This window comes from Chenopodium album, chromosome 9 (assembly GCF_948465745.1).
Source record: "Chenopodium album chromosome 9, dcCheAlbu1.1, whole genome shotgun sequence".
Lineage (NCBI taxonomy): Eukaryota > Viridiplantae > Streptophyta > Magnoliopsida > Caryophyllales > Amaranthaceae > Chenopodium > Chenopodium album.
The window spans coordinates 11,085,142-11,107,986 of record NC_137842.1 but is presented as its reverse complement, the minus strand read 5'-3'; the positions used below and the strand labels follow the sequence as shown (position 1 = coordinate 11,107,986).

The following is a 22,845-nucleotide window of genomic DNA, read 5'->3' as shown; positions in this document are numbered from 1 at the left end:
CATAGATTTTGAGTATTGAGATATTGAAAGGTTGTAGTGAAAAGTTGTAAAATTAATGGTGTTAAAGAACTTAATTAAATTTACTAAACGTATTTTAACTTATTAGGTTTTATAAAAAATTATTTTAATTACTCCCTTTGATTTGTAATAATCGAAACAATTTGACTTTTGCACAATTCATATGCTTACTTTGATTATATTTTTCTTACCAATATTCTTCCCTTCGATCCAAGGGCACTTGACTTTTTTTATTAGACCATCTTTTTCTGCTATAATATAAAGAAAAAATAGAAATAAATAATCTCACCTTTGCTCCGTCTTTTCTAAACAATCTCATATTCAGATTATTCCAATACAACCCCACTTTTAGCAGGGATCATTTAACAATCACTTTGACCTATAATATGTTAAGCAAAACATACTTTGCAGTTTTTTTCTTTTTTTCTTTTTCTTTTTTTTATGATCACCTTGACCATTTTTTTTTTTTTTTTTTTTTTTGTGGACTTATTTTTTCTACATACTATCCAGTTAAACAAAACATATTGTGCAATTTCTCCTTTTTTTTCCCCCTCGATTCGGTTAGGATAGGAAGATATTTGTAAATGGTAGCAGTGAAGATAAAGGATTGAAGCCAATTAAGTAAATAAAGCAAAACCAAGTAACCAATTCAACGCATTAATTTGAGGCTACAATTCAAAGCTTCATCAACACCCAAACAATATTTCATTAAAGGATCAGTGTTCATAAAGTTACTCTAACTTTTTAAGTTTATTACCATTTCATCAGATCTAAAGTACTTCTTTCAATGATACTCAATATAATGATGCAACTAAATAAATAGGCGAGTACGGAAGGACGTAAGGTATTGCTTGCTTGCATATCTAAGATTTTGAGTACAATCTTTGTATTTTCTAAGTAAAAAAATCATACATATATTAGTAAGATTTTAGTTTGACTTGGACCTTAATTTTTAAATCTATAATGTTTATTTTATAAGAGATAACTGATTACGTAGAAGAAGCGTATAATAGTAGTACATGTTCAATATAGCAATAATCCCAGCCGCATGCTGCGGAGAATATCACTTTCAGAAACGTGCTCATGATGTTTTAAGAGGCTCCATTATGTGTGAATCGGGTAATCGGGTGGAACCCGAGGTGGAGCCTCCACGGTATTACTACTTATTAGTTACTACTTTTATTGCTTGAAAGATTGAAAGATCTATACATGAAAGACAATTCTAATAATGCTTATCTTGCTCCCTCCCTTAATTTTCCTGAAATATTTACAGTATATATACGATCTCCATGTGAAATACAAAAAAACTACGGGAGTAGTAGTACTCATTTACTTTGGAATGTAAATTAAAAAAGTAAAAAAATAAAAATAAATAAATAAAATAAAAAAAAAAAAAATTAAGGTGCGAATGTGCAAGAAATATATATATATATATATATATATATATATATATATATATATATATATATATATATATATATATATATATATATATATATATATATAAAAAGAAGATGAGATGTGAGATGAAAAGGCTTTGCGTCACAAGTTCAAACTCTACCAACAAAATCATTGGCCAAAACATAACAATTGTTACTATTTTATGACTTTCCTGCTTGTAATGAGTAACAAACAAGCTTAATTTAGACTGTGGGAGTCGAAACCATATCATGTGCAACTATAGGCACATTGCTCTACCAATTGAGCTTAATAGCCTATCTAGTACAGACTACAGAGTACTTGATAAAACCCCACTACTGGTAAATATACATTGATCCGGCGATACACATACATTTCATGGCACACCAATAGTGCTTTAGCTAATGAATAATTCCTATGCGACTATGCCAGCATCAACTTTCTCATTCTCAATAGATGGGTAGATACAAACCAAATATAATGATTTGAAATAGAGAAACTAAGCACAAAAAACACATTTGCCATGCATCAACCTCCAATGATCAACAATTCTTCCACTTTCAAATTGCTCAACACTTTCTGAATATATAAAAAAAATGAGTTATTGAATGCAGCAAAAACAAAGAGTAGTGTTAGTTTGATAAAATATAAAATATTCTCATAAATCAATTTCAATGTAGTTTAAAATCTTGAGACATCAAAATACTATCTTTTCATCCTCTGTATCTTATTCTGCTTCCTAGCATAATACAAAAATGCAATTTAACAAATTATCCTTGTCAGATCACATAACACATCATTTCATGATCAAATCTTTAACTTTGGGCTAATAAGCACGGTCAATACATAATTTCTCTTTTTTAAAAGATTGGATTTACAATGAATTGAACAAAATAGCATAATTAAAATTAAAAGACCAAGCAGGAGAAGAATGGATTAAGTATGAAATATATATCTTACCCTTGCCATTGGAAAAGCTAATTACTAGCTATTGAAGACCCTTAATGAGTTAATGTGTTATATCTAAAGAAAATAAGAAATTTTGTGAAGAACTACCATTTAAATGACGCGTTTTGGAAACAACTACCATTTATAATTTTTTTTTTTTTTTTGAAACAACTACCTCAAAAACAAAAAAAAGTTTGAGTAGCACTACCTTGACGAGAAACTCCGGCTGTGGGGCCCACCATTTACAATTTCCCCCCTAAAATCTCTCTCTCCTCTGCCTATAACTACTAAAGTTCTTTTTTTTTTTTTTTTTTTTTGCTTTTGTTCATAAAAATTAAAACCCTAATTTGTTGAATCTCTTCAATTCAGAGCGGTAGAACAAGGGAAATTGGTTGGCGAACTCAAATCAAGGTAATGTATTTCTAATTTTCCATTTTAATTTACTCAATTTCTGCCATTAATGTTGAAATTAGGGTTCTTGGTTTTGAATAAATAAAATTAGGGTTTTCTAAAATTGTGAGATTTAGGGTAATTCTTCTGTACGTCTATTTTGGGGTTCATTACTGAACTTCTATTGTTGTATTTGCAGCAATTAATCGCTTCCAACCATGCATCATTATTCATCATATCAATCAGCTCGACCATTTTCTTCAAAATGCTATTGTGGAATTCCCCCCAAAATTGAGACTTCTTGGACAAGCACTAATCCTGGGAGGAGGTTTACCTCGTCTTGACCACTTTTTGTCGTTCATGAGCTGTCGCCATCTCTAATTGCTCCATTAAAAGGACCAACTTCTCTTTTTACCCAAAAAAGCAGCCAAGAGTACGAAAAGGCATAATCTTTCCAGCAAAATTTGGACCACAATCGTAAGAGAGAGAGGGTGAATGAAAATGGAAAACTTAGAGAGATAACTGGAAAGACAAATGGGGGAATATTCTCTGAACTTCAGAGATGAGTAGATGAAGATAGTGAGGAATGGAGTTAGGCGGGAAATAAATGAGGAGGAAGATGGTAGTTGGGGGAGAAATCAAATTAGGGGTATATGCGTCAATTTAAGTGGGATTTTAGGAGGGAAATTTTAAGTGGTGGGCCCCACAGCTGGAGTTTCTCGCCGGAATAGTAGTCAATGTAGTGCTACTCAAACTTTTTTGGTTTTTGTTGTAGTTGTTTCAAAAAAAAATTATAAATGGTAGTTGTTTCCAAAACGCTTCATTTAAATGGTAGTTCTTCACAAAATTTCCCAGAAAATACAAAAGTAGTAGTACACTCTTATAACACTAGAACACAAAAGATAAAAAAGACCTCTTTTATAAATAAAAAAAATAAAAATAAAAACTTAGAGAGAGATTATGAAACAAAATCAAGAAAGCCAATAGTGCAAATAATTGTAGTTTTTTTTATAACATAAAATTGAAATAAGAGCTAAAATTCCTTGAATATAATTAAGGGTTTGCAAATGACACTGTACAGCTGTACTACATAGTAAAATAACTTTTTGTAAGAAATTAAAAATAAGTATGGCAATGCCCCAAATGGACTAGCAAGACAGTTAAGCCCAAAGAGCACTTATTATAGGGAAGTGAGGAACAAAGTTAAACTGAAAGAAGTATTAACTTAACATATTTCCAACTTCAGCCAACATGCAAGCAGATAAAAACTTATAGCTGAAAGCCTGAAACAGCTTGAGTATGCGAACTAAAAATGTACAATATATCAAACAATCCATGGAGCTGTGGCCTATAACAGAAGAAAAAAAGTGACTAACCTTGCCAAAGATTTCCCTCACGAGACCTATTTGTTCACCAAAAAATCTTCATCACTCTCTTTAGTTCTCTTATCCTGTGGTCTAAGAGATGAAAACCATGCATGTGAACTATATGAAGTGGCAAACTAGAAATGGAACTTAATTAATAAATACCTAGGTCAAATCTTAAGAATATTAGGAAAATTCTATTTATTTGCACTTGAGTTGTATTAGACGATACAAGTCTATGAAAAAACAGTTTTTAGTTTGAACTCCTAATAAGTACCAAACACACCTTCTACTAACAACATAGGTGACAGGGAAAAGTCGTATCCCCTAATAAAAAATAATTACCTTAGTCCTCTAACTAAAGTAGATAGGGAAGTAGGGTCGAACTCCACGGGGAAAAGAGTCTTTCTACTTCTAATTAACTAATATAATCTAGATTATGAAGTAACCAATATATATATTTGAACAATAAACTAAACTACGGAGATCAAGAACAAGGAGAAAATAATATATAAAAGGATCTAGGGCGTAGGTTCACCAATAAATAATACTCCAGGGTTGAATATAATAATCATTCATCAATGCATAATTAATCAGATCATAATGGGCTTTCGCTACGTATTACAATCACACAATTAATTTACTGGTATTAAATCTCATCTTTCGAATCTCGACTTAACCATTTATAAATTAACCTGCCTATTGAAACTAGACCTAAACATCAATTCTCATATGTCGAATCTCGAATCAATATTGTTAAACTCATGCATAAAAGATCTGCGCAAATCTAGTCACAGAGCATTAAATCAATCAAAAGGAAATTAATCTAGCATTGACAATTAATAACAATAAATTACCCCTTCATATTATTTATGGATCCCCATAAACCCTAGAAATAAAACTACTCACACATAATTAAATATAAACTAAACAAAGCAATTAAAGGAGACATGATAAGGATCAAAGCAAAGAAAATAAGTAATAAAGGAGAGAAGAAATAATACTAAAAGAAAGATATATTAAATTGCATAAATTAAGAGTTTAGAGAGAGAAATAAGAGAAAAAGTAATACTAAGAGTTTAATTAAGAGGAGAGAGAGAGAGAAATTAGAGAGGGAAAGAGAAAAGAAAGCTAAGTAAAACTAAAGAAAAAGATAACTAAAACTAATAAAAGAACAAAAACTAAAAAACTAAAAACTAATCCCCTCACTACCTACGTACTCCAATCCTTTAATAACAAGGAAAAAGAGTTTTAGATAAACTCCACTTTCTCATCCCAATAAAACAAGGATTATTAACAAGTATGACAGCTTGCAACCCCAATTAGATACGGAGCACTATAATAGGCCCAAATCAAACAACAAAAATGACTTAATAAACAACTTACAGCACACTAGCCCATCGGTAATTAGGCCACTGATTGGGCCCGTTCAGGGAGCTGGGCTGCTTTGTTTCTTGGATTTGTATCTTCGACTTTTCTTGGTCCGTTAATTCATAATTGTAATTTGGAGTTTTGGACGTTTCTCTTCTCTAATTGAGCCATTAATCACCGAACTCAGTTTCACTAATCTGGTCTTGAGCTTTAAATATTCGGTCATAAAATACAATCGGACTCCAATGCTTTGTAGTGGCTCAAAAAGCTAGAGAATTGCCATAATTATGCAAATTCCTGCAAAATAATATCATCTATACAAAAACACTAGAAAACGTATATTAGTAATAAAAATAGCTCCGTAGAGCTCAAATAAGCACAAATATGACCGTGGGACGAGGGATAAAAATATATATAAAATAGACTTATCAATAGGTTGTCTTTTAACAGCAAGCAAGTGAAAATGCATCCAAGACTCGCCTCTTTTTTTTTTTTTTTTTTTTACCAATTAAATAACTCAGATGCACCACCTACTAACGACAGAATCACTTAGACAATGAGGATGGCACGAAAGATGCAAGGGATTGATTTGAATTCCTATGCGATGATTTAAGGGATCTTGGTGCTGGTTAGGATTGGAATGGGATGCTAGATACAAGTTAGATATTGACAATATTGGGTGCAAATTTCTAGTGGGCAATGGGTTAATGAGAGTAATATTGGCCTTTTCATCTCCTCTCACCTTTTCCTTGGTTTGTGGTCCATTCAACTTGGTTGCAAGTAAATTGCAAAAAGACATTGTGTTAATTATATTAGATAAACGGATTAGTAGACAAAATAAAAGTGTAAAATTTAATATGGGATAATGATAAGGAAAGTATTACCTCTCTTTCTTTTTTTCATTTAACACTAATGAATAAATTTTGCCGAGGAGTCCGTGCAAACTCATTTGGTTCAAACAATATAAAACCGAAGTATTATAAAAAAAAGTAAAAAGTGATCCAATACATAGGGAGTAATTCATAGGTCACCAAAGTCAAATAAAATCTATTTTAAGGTTGGTAATTTGGTATGAAGATTAAATTAAGAGAGGGATAATAAAAATGCAAATTTAAAATAATCAACAAAATTGTTTAAAAACAAAGGTCAAAATTCTATTTTACCATTAAAAATGCTAATTATTGAGCAACTATAATTGCATATGATAAATTCGTAGGGGAAACACCAAATTTCAATTTTCATAAATCAAATCAAACCACACCTTCTACAATAATCAAAGTATACTATACTTCCTCTGTTTTTTGATACGTGTAACACACTTCTTCATGATAGTTAAGAAAAGTGGGTCTCACATGATTAAATACACTTAAAATAAGTGTGAGAGGCTGTTAGGAATATAATTTAGTGGGTCATGAGATTAAAATAAGAGTAATAATACAAATTTCAACCCAAGAAATTTTTTTTTTCTAATTATAATGTGTTGCAAGTATCGTGACATTTCTATTCTAGAGAAGTGATGCAACTATTTAAAAACTAAAAAAATATTATATAATCCTAAACCAAGTCCTAGGTTATTGAGAATAGTGAGAATATTAATCAAATTAAAAGTAGATTATGTATAGAAGATAGGTTATTTGGTTGCCAATTGTAATTTCACCATAAAAGCATATTTTGAAATCAAATAATAAGATGTTGCATTGTTGAAAAATAAAATTGACACACAGTTTTATAATTTGAATGTGAGGGTGTAGAACCTAATTTTTTCATAGTGGAAGAAAAGATACACATAGAAAAAATACTTACCTATCTTAGAATATAAGTAAAGTGGTTAATTAGGCATGTTTGACGATCCAAGTTTGATCTTTAATATATATCTAATTATATATATATAAAAAAATTAATATTGAAATATAACTCCCTCCGTCCCTAAAAGATTGTCCCATTTAGATCTTTTTAAAAGTGTCTCAATATTTAGTTTCCAAACATGTCAACTTTTGTAATACATATCTTAGAAATATTCTTTTATTACAATAATGCATTGGAAAGTGCCAAAGATTCCAAATGAGACAATCTTTAAGGAATGGAGGAAGCATATATTAATATTAATTTTACAACAATTTACTTAACATTAATAATAGTTACGCAACCTAATTAAGGAAAAGTGGAAATGAAAATCTCGCATGTTGGTACTTTTGTACTAAAGAAGAGAGAGATAAAGAGTAAGAGATTTATGAAACGATATTGGGCCTCACCTAAGTGGGGTTGTGAATGATAAAAAATAAATATATAAAAGTTGTATATGGAGTAAAGTAAAAGTGACTAAGTGAGTAGAACTTAGAACGGATGAAAATGGAAAATGAGTCAAACTTAGGAAAACGGAGAGAAGTATATGAAAAGACAAATTATGTTTATTATTTCAAAATAAGGGATTAGTAGGGTCATTATCCAAAATAAAAGCGTAAAATTAATACAGGACGATCACAAAGAAAGTATAAAAAAAAAAATTAAACCGATACATAGAGAGTAATTGATAAGAAAACAAAATCAAATAAACTCTATTTTTAAGTTAGTGTGAAGATTAATTAAAAAATGCAAAAGTAAAATAATGAATAAACACAGTTAATAATGAATTTTTATTAATTATAATCAAAATACATAGAATTTTAATAAATAATACTTTAAATTATTTTGAGAATCGAAATACAACCAAAATCACACAATTTTTTGTCTTGCTGGAAACCTCCATAAATCTTTTTCCAATCTAATGAAAAGTGTCATCTTCATCAAAAGGTTCACTAACAAAATTTTAAAAATTAAACATATTTTTAGCCCTTAATTTTTCCACAAAGGAGAATAACAGAAAAATAATCTTGATTATTGGGATGCATGGTCAGCGATGATATTAAATGATATTTTGTGTTTTTCGAAAATAATTCAATATAGAATGAGATAAGAAATAAATTGTGAGTGGTTGAATAGATAAAAAATTAAAAAAAAAAACTAATACATGATAAAAAATTTAAATTAAGGTGGAAACTGAAAGGTGATTAGTGATCCATTTCCTATTTAGTATTTACTCTTATCATCATCACATAGATCACTTTTACATTCTAATGTGAGTCATAAGATTTCTCAACTCTTTGTATGTCTAATATCGCCAATATGTTAGTTTATTATATGATTATATATGATTACAGATTAATGCATTAGATTGTTCTTATTTAATTATGTACCACTCACCACTTATTTCTTATCTAATTCTACCTTTAATTTTATCCAAAAAACACACATAATCCCTCCAAACTTCATAATCATTCTCATTTACCATGCATCAAAATAACCAAGATCATCTTTCTATATTTTTTGAGGAATATTTTTGGATGTTAAATTATATATAAAATACAAGGGTGTTAGTAGTCCCTTTGATGAGGATGACAACATGAAATGCATGTGATCAATAATACTTTTTTTATTTTATTTAGTGGTTAAGAAAGTACAATTGTAAGGACTATATTTCCTCTATTTTTACTTGCAACACTTCCTAAAAATTGCATGATACTTGACACAATAAAAATTAAAGTTTGTTAACAAAGTTATACTTTTTTTTTTTACCTTTGTTTAAACATTATTACCCAATCTAATCATGGTTTTAAATATCGGATACAGTATCACAATCGTAAGCATGGTCGCTAACGACTTTTGCAGGGATGAGGTGGAATCGGCTGGCTATTGCGGTCTAATTCTCAATCACGGTAAGCCCAAAATCATTTATAATGTGGTTGTGATGCTGTAAATTTGTGATGCAGCTAATATGTTTGTGCAAGAGCGTGCGTAACTATGTTCTTGTGTCATATTTATCATCAAATTAAATAAGTAAAACCCTATTTTTGAACTGCGTATTGCTATGAAACACTAGCTTTACCTTGAAAATAATTTCAAATAAGCTGTGACTCGATCACCGACAACTTAGTACAGCTTTAAAATTGATTAAATTAAATTGGATGTAACTTGATTGTTAACTTAACTAAAACTGAACACTATGTGTTTAACTGACCAATTAGATCTGTAGTCTTTATCTTCTATTTACATTATTGAGGTCATGACTTTGGCCCGTAGAAAACAATCATGGCCACATGTAGGCTACATAAAAGAAACAAACACACAACAATTCACGAAAACTGAAACATTAAAATATAAAGATATACCCAGGAAGAGGTAAGACAAAGGAAATGACCTTAAGCATCAATCCCATTATACTACGTAAGCTGAATTAAACGTTAAAGGGGGATAGGGAAGAACAAGGAACATACCATAACAATGTTGAGATCCTCCAGTGCTATAATCTCCAATGAAACCTAGCCACATAATCTTCATTCTCACCTTTGTATGAATGACCACAGGCTCTTTTTCCGTTTTCAACTCCGAGCATCTACATGATAAATACAAAGAGATATTAATATATATAGAAAAAAGAAGCAAATATGATTGCAGATAAGCAATTAAATACAGGCAAAACCCTCGTCTTTCAATCATGTACATCCACTTACCCCAAATTCAAACTTTTTTGGAAACTCAAGAATACTTTATACAAAATAGATCACTAAAACTGTTAATTCAGCACATACCAAAGCCTAAACCTAAATATTAAACCACTTTTTTTAAACCCGAAAACCTGTAGATCAAGCTCATCTTAGGTACGATTATATGAAGCTCGATACCGCATCATCCTTCCATTACAAGAAGAATTAAGGCTGAATACACCTTCCTTAATTCAATTTCTCAGTAAAAAAAAATTGTTTTCATAACTAAACATAGAAATCTTTATAACATAGACAGCATAAAAAGCACAACTAGAAATTAAAAGGCACAATTTTTTCAAAAAAAAAAATTAAAAGGCACAAATTTACAGGAATTAAATCAATACTCCGTATCTAACTTGCTCAAAGAAACAACAATGTCGAAAATTCAATTTTCCGCATTAAAAAAGCATTACAATTACACACGAAGAATTCCCAAATGAAACACCTAACTTCAATTTTCATAAATCAAATCAAACCACCTCTAACTATTTTAGATTTCTCTAAAAAAAATAAAAATAAAAAACTAACTATATTAGATTACTACGGAAAAGTTAGTCAATAGAAGAATCCTAAGCCTAATCACTAAATATTGAACAAAAACCATAAACAAAAAAATTAAATAGAAATGAGAAATTATTGGCTTACCTATTTGTCGTCGAAACCTAGAAAATCCACGAAGGAAGTGAGGTTGAAGATGAGCAATCTCTAAAAATCATCTATAAAAGGAAAGAGGAAAGAAAAATAAAAGAGAATATACAAAAATCAAATAAATGACGCAAGTACTAAATGCGGTACAAAATAACCTAAATGCAGAAATTAATTAATGATACGAAAATAATCAAAAGACTGAAATAGCCTTTTCCAAAATAAAAAAATTTATTCGCCATTTCACCAGGCTTTCAGTTTTTACAATTTTTATTTTGCAATTCATTTCACTCGCCAATTTTTTCCATTTCATTCACCATTTTAGTCACCATTTAATTTAATTTAATTTTTTTTCAATTCATTTCATTTGACCATTCCCCTCAAAATTCTTCAACCTGAGCTTTAGAGACGAAGAAGTCATTCACCGCTCATAAACCATCCGGTCTAAGTTTTTTTTTTTGTTAATTTTTTTTGTTGAATTGTTGTAATTTTTCATTATAAGTACCCTGCCTATTTTTTCGGGGGTACTGTTTACCCCTGGAAATCTTATCCGGTGGGTACCAAAGACCACCGAAAATCTTACCCGGGGTGTACTGGAGACCCCCGGAAATCTTAGTCGGGGGTACTAGAGACCCCCGAAAATCGTATACGGGGGTGCTGGAGACCTTTGAAAATCTTTGCCGTACAAGATGAAAATTTTATTTTGTTTGACTATTTATCTATTATAGCACATAATTTTCATACCTCAAAAAAAAAACCTTCATAGTGCATTTTATTATTGTCTTTGAATTTGTATAGTATTCAATATTAAATAGGATACAAGACTAAATACGTTAGAATTTGGTTGTAAATCAAACAGCAGGGAATATGGATGATTATATAGTTAGGAGTACACGAGATTAATTTTAATCATTTAAAAAAAAGTGTAGAGGATTAAGTTAAAACAAGGACAAATTTGGAATATAATTTTTTTTTAAAAATAACTTATTCTACATTTAGGTGAAATTGTCCTGCATTTAGTACCCCCATGGTCTAATTTAACCAAATTTTGACCTTACGATAATATAAAAGGAAAAAATATATCAAGTGGAGTCTTGTAAGGTTCGTAATAATGTGTATTTTATTACCTTGCTCCGTTCTTTTTCACTTGATCCGCTTTGACTTTTACACTTTTCACTACCCCACCTTTAACCGTATTTTGTGAATAATATGCAAGGAAAAACTATATTCATATGAGATCTTATTAGAATCGTATCCAATAAGTATTATCATAATATATACTCCGTAACTTTTATAATTTTTACTTATAGAGAATTATTGAAAGTTAAAGTTGTGCATTGGCAAACGTGATAAAAGAAACAGCTCCAGTAAAAAAAAAAGACAGAGGAAGTAATATGTTATTTTCACAATATTTTTCACTACAAATTAAAGATTTTTAGCGATAAAATATTGCACATAAAACGATGATCTGATCTGAACTTATTTTTTCTGATCGGATTTGATATTAACTTATTTTTTCTAAATAAGAAAATAAATTGAACTAAACAAGGCTTTACTGATCACTTTTTTTTTTTTTTTGAAAGTTACCGGTCATTCTTAACTCCTAACCATGGACAAGTTTTATTTATCACGGGAAAAGTGTAATTTTTGCGGTGAAAATGGATAAAACCGCTACTTGAGGGTAGCGATGTTGCCTAAATATTGCTACGCGATTTTAAGACAAAATAGCGGTTTTGCTCAAAACCACTATTAAATGAAATTTGTTTATCATGGAGATTAATTGGGGCCTTGGCAACCCCATTAAAGTTGTCTAAGTATTGAGTTTTTAGTAAACCATTTTTTATAAAAAAAATAAAATAAAATAAAGCATGAATATGTTGTAAAGGGAAGGGTGGGTGTTTATCTAGGAGTGTGCAAAAAAAATTGAAACCATTAACCGAAAAAGCCTTAAGGAATTAAACCAATTACCCAACAACACAAGCATGAATCATCAACAATCAATCATCAACATTTGAAATCAATTGTCATTGTACTCTTCTCCTCCTCCCCAAGTTATAACCTACTCTAAAAATAAAAGATTAAACATGATAAACAAAGAACAAAACCACAAACTTAATAAGACTAATTAAGTAAGATTATTAACAAAAACAATTAAGATTCATACAATGATTAAGGCCTAATTTTGCTCACCTTATGTAATACCCGAGATTTTAAAACCCGATTTATCATACTCTAATATTTATTTTATTAGCTTAATTAAGGTTTTGTCTCTATTTTAACAAGAACGAATGTTTAGTCTTAAATTTTATTTTAAAATCATATTATACTATTCCGAAAGCTAATTTTTCAAAGGAAAATAATTTATTTTAAAATGTATTTCAGTGTAAGTAATATTTTTTATGTTCCATATGTTTGAAGATTTATATCAAAATCAGTATTTTTACCCGAGAGAATAAAATGACCAAAATACCCTTATTCATACAAAAGGACAAAACCCACCTCTTCAATCTTCTTTCCTTCACGATTAAGTTATGAAGATCAAACTTATTTTACGTCTCCTAATACTTGTTGCTTAATGTCTTGCTAAACCAATCAAGGATAATTGATTAGACTTTGCCAACTTAGCTTGAGCTTATCCTACTCCCTCAAGGTTAAGGTATAAAAGGGAACAAGAAGACAAATTCCACCTCTTCAATTACCACCTTCACGGTTAAGAATTTGATGGTACAAAGTTTAATTTTGCTTCTTTATATAATTAGTTGCTCATAACCCCATGATTATCACAATAGAAATTTGATCATCCTTTTCTTAATGTTCTAGCAATAAGAAGACAAAACCCACCTCTTCATTGCTATTCTTCACGGTTAAGAAATGAAAGTTAGTCAAAGAGTTCTTCCTTCCTATTTGCTATTCATGTTATGCTTATCATCAATTCATGTGCAAAAATTTATCTCCTCCCTTCTCTTTATATATATATATATATATATATATATATATATATATATATATATATATTGAGCTACTAGCAACGAATGAACCATGAATACACTCCTTAAAGAAAAACCCAACCGTCTACTTGGGTCGATCACCGCCACTAATCCAAGCCAACATCTCCATCGCTCTAAAACCTTGTCCCCATAAAGCATATACTATATTTTCCTAGATAGACTCTTCTTCTTTCATGACCATGTTCTTGTCAAAACTAATGGAAATGATCTTTTAAGATCCATTGAGACTGTTGCCTTCATATAATACTAAGCCCAAAGTAAGTTAAGTGGCACTTGTTTATGATTTATGTTTTGTAAAAAGAATTTGAGTTAATTGAAGTATACTTGTGTACTAGCTCCTTGAAGGAATTATGATTAAATTACTTTTATCAAAAAGTTACGTAACACCTATTTCTAAAAAAATGAGTTTCATGTTGTTTTCGTACTAAAATAATTAAGAGTTTATAATTTTAATAATTTTTCCTACTAATGCAATACTTTATATTTTCAAGAAGAATCGGACCTCGGAGCTCAGTGAGAACGATAGAATAAAGGCTAAAAGGAAGGTTATCAGACTGTAAATCGAGGTAACGGCTATTGCTAGTACCCGCAATTCCCTTTGAAATGTGTTTATAAAATCATGATGTCATTTTTGAAAGTTATTTATATCTCTGGATTTAATGACTTCCGGGATGATGAACGTGTTTATTAATGTACTTCAGTTTAATGATTTATATGAATGATTTTATTGATAAACGTTGTTTTATTGATCTTTGGATCTTACAAAAGTATGTCATGAATCTATGAATGACTTATGTAAAAGTTACACAACATGATAAATAACAGTGAAAGACCTAGTCCGTCTGGCAGTATATGTTTACAGGTTACTTCTCGGTCATGCATGTACCCATGGGGCATTAGCCCAACTATGTTGAGCATCTGCTCTATTTTATGGGCACCGTCCCATCGCGGAAGACGTTCCGCCATGTCATACTTGCCAGCGACTAGCATGTTAATATGAACGTTATATGTATCATTATATGAATTTTATTAAATGTTTTAAGATATTCCATTCTCCCTGTTTTGTTAACTAAAATGAATTGAAATGATGTTACACTACTAGAGTAGTTCGTTACTGAGTCTTCGGCTCACCCGTTTTTATGTTTTTATGTTTTAGGTACTGTTGGGGATGATGGAGACGAGTAGTAGCGAGGATTTTACTTTCAGTTATCACTTAATAGTAGTTATAGTTTTAAGTTGTTTAATTTGAATAGTAAGACTAAGCTACTTAGTAAAGTTTGAGATAAGATAGGATTTGCTATTATATATATAAAAAAAAAAGAATAATGTTTGTAATAAATAGATTACTATGTTTTATAAATCAAGTTTGTTAATTAAGTATGTTTGTTGCCTTGTAAATCTCGTGAGGGATTTACGGCAGTGACGTCCCGACCGTGTTAGGTTAATTCCGCTGCTAAGATTATCTTAATAACTGAATTAGAGGTCGGGGCGTTACACCTTATTTCCACTTATTTCAGGAAAAATAAGTTTAGATAAGGGTTAATTATTTCAGATAAGATAAATTCAGGAAAAATAAGTTCAGATAAGTTGTGATAAGGGTTAATCAGGGAGTTCAATTTATAACTAAAATAAGTTCTAATAAGGACTAATAAGTTCACATAAAATAAGATAAGTTCAGATAAGATCAGATAAGTAAAAATCAGGTGAATAGAACGTACCATAACAACTAAAAAGCAAAACAAATAACAAGCAAAGCATAAACATTGAACTAGGAAAAACAAGTAAATTAAAGCAATAAAGAGATAGAATAAGAAATGCTCAATTGATTGATGGTTTGTTGAATCTCCGAATCATCTTTGTCACCAAATAATTTTCCATCTTTCTGAACTGAACTGAAAATAAAAGTATGAGAACAGACCCTAATTCTAAAAACCTAAGAGTCAGAAAAATAAAAGAGTCCTAATATAATTGAAAGGGGTGATTAAAAGCTGGGAGAGAGTATTAACCTAAAAGGGTATTTATTCGGTCCTCGTTTTTAATTTTCTTAACACGTTTAATTTAAACACATATTAAGAAAAGGAGAGAGAATGATAAGCTAATGAGTCTCTTAAAAGACAAGGTATAAAACTTACTCATAAAGGAAAGTGTCACCTTAAAATAAACTAGTTTTGGCCCAGTGCAATGCACGGATTTATACAGTATGATATAATAATAGTCAATTAAAATAAAGTTGATTGAAATTAAATGACTTATGTAACACTTTTTTTTTTTTAAATTTGAATTTATTAATGTCTATCCTTTAAATTTTTTTAAATATAATTTTTTTTTAAAGTAGAGCATTTTGGAGGGAAATTTTTTTCACAAAATCATGCAAGTGTCCCCTCTGGTAATTACTTTAGTATATAGTTTTTTTTTTTTTTTTTTGAACACACTCTAGTATATAGTACTTCCTCCGTTCTTTTTTACTTGACCCGCTTTGACTTTTACATTATTCACCACCTCTCCCTTGACCGTCTTTTGTGAATGATATGTAAAAAAAAATATATCTATATGATATCTGTAGGGAATAATTTCAAGCGTTAACCCCTAGCTTGAACCCCACTGTGATCATACATTAAAGTACGGTGGCGTCCAAAAGGGAAGAAGATAGAGAAAAAGAGTCGCCAACAAGTTTTAGGAACTTGTAAACCATTCACAGGGTGAAGGTTATACCCCTTAACGATCCAAGAGATCGTCAACTCCATAAGGTCTTGAACCAAATAAGGGTTCGGGGATGAAGGTACAAATCCAACCTAAAAGAGATTGAACCTGCCCTAACAATAGGCCTCTACTTTATTCTGATCGTATTCATGTGCGTTTTTTGACTAAAATGCAGTCAATAGGATTAACCCTAAACCTGTTTATCTATGTTGGTTGAATTTAATGCACAAATAAATCTATTATTGGCGATCACTTGAATTATAACCATATTAAACCTAACAAGATTATTAATTATCTTATTAAGCATGATTACAAGTACCAATTTCCTTTAAACATGCATAAAAGGCATGATTAAGCAATAACAATAAATAATCAAGCAACATGATCATAATAAATAATAATAAATAATGATAATAACCATAACAATCATAATTAAAAATAATCATCATAACAATAATTATATCAATTATAATCATAAATCATAAAGTATAATCATAATAATAATCAAAACAATAATCGTCATAATAACAATCATATTAATAATAATAATAATCATGTTAAAGCATAGCAAGATCCTAGGCATGATACTAACAAGATTAATAACAAACTCTAGCATGTCACTAAGCAATAAAAATCAAATCTTTAACCCTAACATGATACTAACAATCATAAATATTAGGAAGAACATATAATCATATTTGATATTAAAGTCACCCTAGACATGATACTAGGAATCATAATAACAAACTAAACATGATTTCTACATAATAATATCAATAAAAACCATTAAAGTACTTACTTTGATGCCTCGTACCTCTTTCTAATAACAAAATACACACGTTAGTAACTTCAAGGAAAATAATAAACAAAACAATTAAATTAAATAATGGAAATAGAGATTTGGGACCAAACCCTTAGAAAATAAACCTTTCACGTCTAGGGCGAAGGCAACTTCGAATATGGCTAGGTGTATCTAGATCTAATGAATGCGGAATTTTTGTATTTGAGAACAGCTAGTTTAGAAAAAGAGAGAGAGAGAGTAATCAAGAGAATCTTGATGAGAGTTGGTGAAAAATAGAGAACACTAGTTATTAGATGAAAACTGGTTATCGAAAACGGAGTTTTTACGACGTTATTTATAAAGAAAATCAGCCAAAAAGATAAAATATCAAAACAGATTCTGGCGCACGTAAAACCGAACTGGCGCCAACGCTTGCCATTGGCGCCAGACGCTAACACTAGCGCCTGGCGCCAATGCGCCAAGTGTAGCGCCAGGCGCCAAGTGTAGCGCCAGGCGCTACAACTGGCGTTTGGCGCTGATTCAGAAAATCACGCGTTTTCTTAAAATCAGATAAAAATTGCCGTACATGAGGATAAAATCGTATTTCCCTCAAAAATGCTCTTTGATTTTAATTAAAACTCTGAAAAGTCAACAAAAGTCAATTTATCAATGCTAATCGAATTAGGAATGAAAAGAACCTTGTAGAAGAATCTAGAAGACTAAAACCATTCCTAATTGCATTAGGAATGATAAATCTATATTAGGCCCTCCCCTAGATCATTGGGCCGCATATAAGGCTCAAAACGGGCCCAGTTTAGTAAATTGGCCATAACTTCCTCAATATTCATCGGAATTGGGCTTATAATATATCGTTGGAAAGCTCTTGTCAAGCCCCATCCAACTACACTACTATTGGACCCATATCATGGACCAACCAAACTGGATTGGTTGTTTTCTTAAAATAAGTTTTCAAAAACAGAGAGAAGAGAAAAGAAATTAAAACTATCCGCAACACTAAACTTTCTACACTTTCACTTCATTCGATTATGATTCGACGTGAAAGGTATTCATCACCGGGTTTGGTTTTGGGGAGACACAAATGGGTGTCTACAGAAGCCCCCACTTTGACTGAGTTTGGAGAAATGCAAGTTTCGAAAACAAAAGTCAAAGTATTGATAGGGACGGAGAATAATTCAGAACGTTCTGCGATCCTAAATCACTCTTGTAACGCTGATACCTGCAAACTAGCGTTTGTTAAACAGATAAAAGAGTTAAGAAATGCGTATCTTGCACCGTCGAGCACACGTCTCTGAAAGTAACCGATTTGCTGCTGCTTTACTGCTATTTTGATGACCTCCCGCCAAGAGAATGCCACCCCGCTTGAAAACTGCTACGCTTGTAACTGCTTCCAATATAGAAGACTGCTTCGCTTGAAACGATCCTCTCCCGCTATGATAATGTTCCACGTCCAAGGGAATACCATCGAAGATTGTTTCGCTTGAAACAATATTCTTCCGCATTGATAACATTCCACGTCCAAGGGAATACTATCGAAGATTGCTTCGCTTGAAACAATATTCTTCCGCTTTATGACCATCTTCCACGTCTAAGAGAACATGGTCGAAGACAAATTCGCTTGAAATTACCTTCATTTGTTTGTGACAACTCTCCACAATATAAGGAATGCCGTCGAAGATATCCTCACTTGAAGCCATCCTCATTGTTGCGATAATTTTCCAAAGGAAATTACAGAAGATTTCCGCCTGTCAATCTTTAAAAGCTCGCTTGAACTTTGCTCCCGCTATGCCTGTACGTCGGCACTTTTGTTGCTTTGAACCTGTACGTCGGTGCCTTTTGCGAATGAGCCACTATGTCGGTGCCTTTTTTTAATGAGCCAATGCTTAGGCGCTTTAAGCTAAGTGAGATGATCTTTCATCAGGTCGATCACTTTGTGCAATCAAGCCGATTACTAAAAACTAGCGTACCAAGGAACCCAAAATATGTTGCAAAAAGGTAGAACAACCCCACTGAGTGGCTGAGTGTTCTGGCGCCGCTGAAAAAGCATCAGCGCCACACAACTAGCCTTAGCGTCAGGCGCTAGGATTGGTGCCAGGCGCCAAGCCTGATTTTTGACGCCAAAGCCTAGCGCTTAGCGCCAGAACGGGATTTTCCTTAAATACCCCTTTCTTCTTCATTTTTGCTGTTTTGCTCGTCGTGCTTTGCTCGAAAAACCGCAGAATTTCATTTGCTTCGTTCTTGCTCGTTTCTCAACCAAATTCACTCAAATTTGTTGCAAATCAAAGCTCTTTTCATCCATTTTCCCGATCTATGTAAGTTTTCTTCAAACTCACACCGGTTTTTATGAATTTTGCACATGTTTATATTCAAATTTCATGAAATTTCGAAATTTAGAATGCTTAATTCTCTTTATTTATCAAATTTTATGCCATGAAATTGCTTGATTATGTTTATATATTGCCTTGGGAGTAATTTGAGACTTGTTTGACTCAATTTGGTGAAGAAATGAGCAAATTGCCATTGTTGGACCTCAAGGTCGGGAATGCAATGTGACTTGTTCTTGATGTTTTTGCTAGCAATTCTTGTCCAATTTGTCACAATAATTACTATATTATTGCAAGAAATTGTTTGATTGCTTGAAAAATGTCGTATATGCTCAATTTGAATTTATGCTCTGTTTTAGTACTACGTACTCTGTTTTTTGCGAACATAGTATCATGCGGTTAGGCGAACCTTAGATACTATAGAACCTTAATTTATGATAATTCTGCACAATGTAGCATGGCTAGACAGCGAGGCTCTGGTTCACGGTCCCGAGACACTCGACGGGAGCATGAGCCCGTGGAGGACGACGCCGCGCCGTCCACTTCGCTTAGTCGACTCCCCGAGTGGGATGAGCGGACCTTGTTCTTTGTCCCCGTCCACCATATTTCTGAGAGGGTGAGACGGGGCATCACTGTTGGAAGGACGCGTTGTCACGGTTTCGGCTGTGATGGCCTGGGCGATTTGTACAAGATGTACATTGCCAGGGATGTCGAGACGAGACTCCTATGGGAGTCCTGCGGTCTCGCTGCGTTGTTTGAGACCTCTAAGGCGATGGTTGCCTCCAGCGGGGGTCACCATGTAGTGCGCGCTCTGGTGGAGTTCTTCTGGGACACCACCAACAATTTTCCACTTTCCCTGGGGTGAGATGATGGTCACTCCTACGGACTTCAGTCTCATCACAAGACTGGAGTTCAGCTCTGTGCCACTGCCGTTCGACAGTGGGATCGACGTCTTTTCTCCCGAGGTCGAGGAGCTGTTGGGGCCGATTACCATTCGGGCACGAGCTGAGGTCGAGTCGTCTCAGTTCAGTGCTAGGGGGATTCGCCGCTCGACTCTAGCAGCGGCTTTCGATGATGGTGTGACCACCCGAGAGCAGCGGGTGCGCATCTTTGCGCTTATTTTGTTGTCAGGGACGTTCTCCCCTGACAAGGGTAGTAGGGCGCTGTTTTACTACCTTCCTGCTGTCCGCGATCTACACCGGATGGGGACTTATGACTGGGCCAGCTTGGCCTATGCTGACTTCATTCGTGCGCTGAGGGACTCGTGTCGACACCGGTCCTTTGGGACGAATGTTGCTTTGTCCGGCTTTTGGAGGGTCGTAGAGGTAAACATTATTCCCTATAAGGTTTAGCTCTATATTTTAGCTAGCACTTGCTTATAATTTTAACTCCTTGTAGATATGGTTCTACGAGTATTTCCCCTCAGCTGCGCCGGCGAGACCGTCGCCGCGTGGGTTTCCAGTGAGTGCTTCTTAGGGCAGCCGCCGTGTGGGGATGTCCACTGCGTATGTCCGAGATTGGATTATCGCGGTACAATTATTTCTTATTTTCCATTTTGTGATGCTCTAGACAGATCCTTGCCTGATTGATGCTCTTTGCAGGAGCCTGAGGTGGTGTACCGGCCATAGGTTGGCTTGGCAGTCCCTGGGTTAGCCGCACAGTATTCTGCTGAGCGTCGCTATTTCCTGGGGACTTACAGAGCGATCACATACCTGGGAGAGAGGGTTGCTAGACAGCATTCCTCCGATGTTTTTGTCGTTCCTGCTCCTCCACCACGTCACATGTTTGACGCCGCGAGGTTGTTGAGCATGTCAGAGGGAGCTGGTACCCCTTGGCGATCTTGCACGATCCCTGGGCGATGCTATGCGGAGGAGCTACTGCCGTTGTTAGCTCCAGTTCCTGTACCGGCAGAGGATGTGGCGGTACGATTTTTCTGCTTTCACTTTTCGTTAAGTAGCCCCCCCAAGTAATGCTTTACTGACTTGGTTTTTGCTTTATCAGGACGATGCTGCTGAGTTCGTGCCACCCCGTATGTCTAATCATTACCAGGGGACATACGGGCCGATTGAGGAGATGATTCCTCCGGCTCCCGAGGACGAGCGCTTCGTAGAGCGGTCGATTCCTCGCCACCAGACTCGGGTAAACTTATTTATTTGCAACTTTTGTCCATATATATTATGCATGTTTACTGACTTATTTCTTTGATAGTTCTCGCGCGAGGTGGTTTCGGTGATGGCACGATGTATAGATGCCTTCCGGAGCCAGCTTGTCCGGATGAGGAATGCGGCTACCTGCCGTCGAGACGACGCCGTTCAGGAGGTAGTCTTTCTTTCATATGTTTTGCATTACCGCTTCGATTTTGCCTTGTTTATGATTTTAATTCTTTTTTGCAGGGTCAGCCTATTGCTTCTCATACCCGCACGAGACATGAGGTGCGGAGGGATCCGGCGAGGTCTAGCTCGAGACGTCGCCGCACTACGTCAGGGGGTAGAGGCGGTCGCTCTGAGGCTGCCCGTGCTGATGTGGCAGAGGGCTCGGGTTCTTCCTCTGAGGGTGCTCATGCTGCACCGGTAGGCCAGGGAGAGGTTACCTCAGCTCTTAGAGGTGGTGGGATGTACGAGGTTGGCTCGTCATCGCAGCAGCCTCCGCAGCCTCAGCCTCAGGTTGATCTTGGGTGGAGTGGACCCGTACTGAGTTTTCCTCCTCCCGAGGATACTGGAGCTGGAGCTGGTGGAGAGGTTACTCCTCGTACGGCGCAGTTTTACGAGATGATGGGTGTACGTCCCCCGGCGCCGTAGTTTGTTCCTGTGCTTTTTTTTTTTTTTACTTTGTATAGAACTTTGCCTTTTAGTTAGACTCATTTTTTTAGACATATTTTGTATATATATACTATTATTAGTTTATTTTATTTATCATGTTTTATTTTTCATTTTTTATTATTGTTATTATTATGTGCATGTTTGTGTGTGCAAGAAAAGTGTGACAAGTAATTTTGCGCAAAAATTCCAACATTTTATTATTGATGGAGGGTATCCGACTTTCTCCCCCAAAAAGCAAAATGAAAAAAGGAAAAGTCAAATAAAAGCTTGGGTTTATAAAAAACTTGGAAATTAACCTAAATAAAATCCAAAAAAGAATAATATAATAATATAATAGCTATATTAATTAAAAAAGAATAAAAAGATGTTTAGAAAAGATAAGGGAGTTATAAAGTCATTAGTAGACTCGAATTAAGGTAAAAACGCGGTTTTAGAAAGCGCGCATGACGTGGCAGATTGG

The 22,845-nt window shown here is 33.6% G+C and overlaps 2 long non-coding RNA genes across 2 annotated transcripts; one reads left to right on the top strand and one right to left on the bottom strand.

Moving 5' to 3' along the window:
• Positions 1-1,560: 1,560 nt before the first annotated feature.
• Positions 1,561-11,187, bottom strand: LOC145558387 (uncharacterized). The gene is made up of 3 exons (XR_014092454.1): positions 10,736-11,187; positions 4,152-9,939; positions 1,561-2,016 (listed from the first exon to the last, which is right to left on the bottom strand). It is a non-coding gene; the product is annotated as an uncharacterized LOC145558387 (long non-coding RNA).
• Positions 11,188-13,750: 2,563 nt separating this feature from the next.
• LOC145559545 (uncharacterized) lies at positions 13,751-15,120 on the top strand. Its single transcript, XR_014092761.1, has 3 exons — positions 13,751-14,000; positions 14,235-14,309; positions 14,900-15,120. It is a non-coding gene; the product is annotated as an uncharacterized LOC145559545 (long non-coding RNA).
• Positions 15,121-22,845: the final 7,725 nt, after the last annotated feature.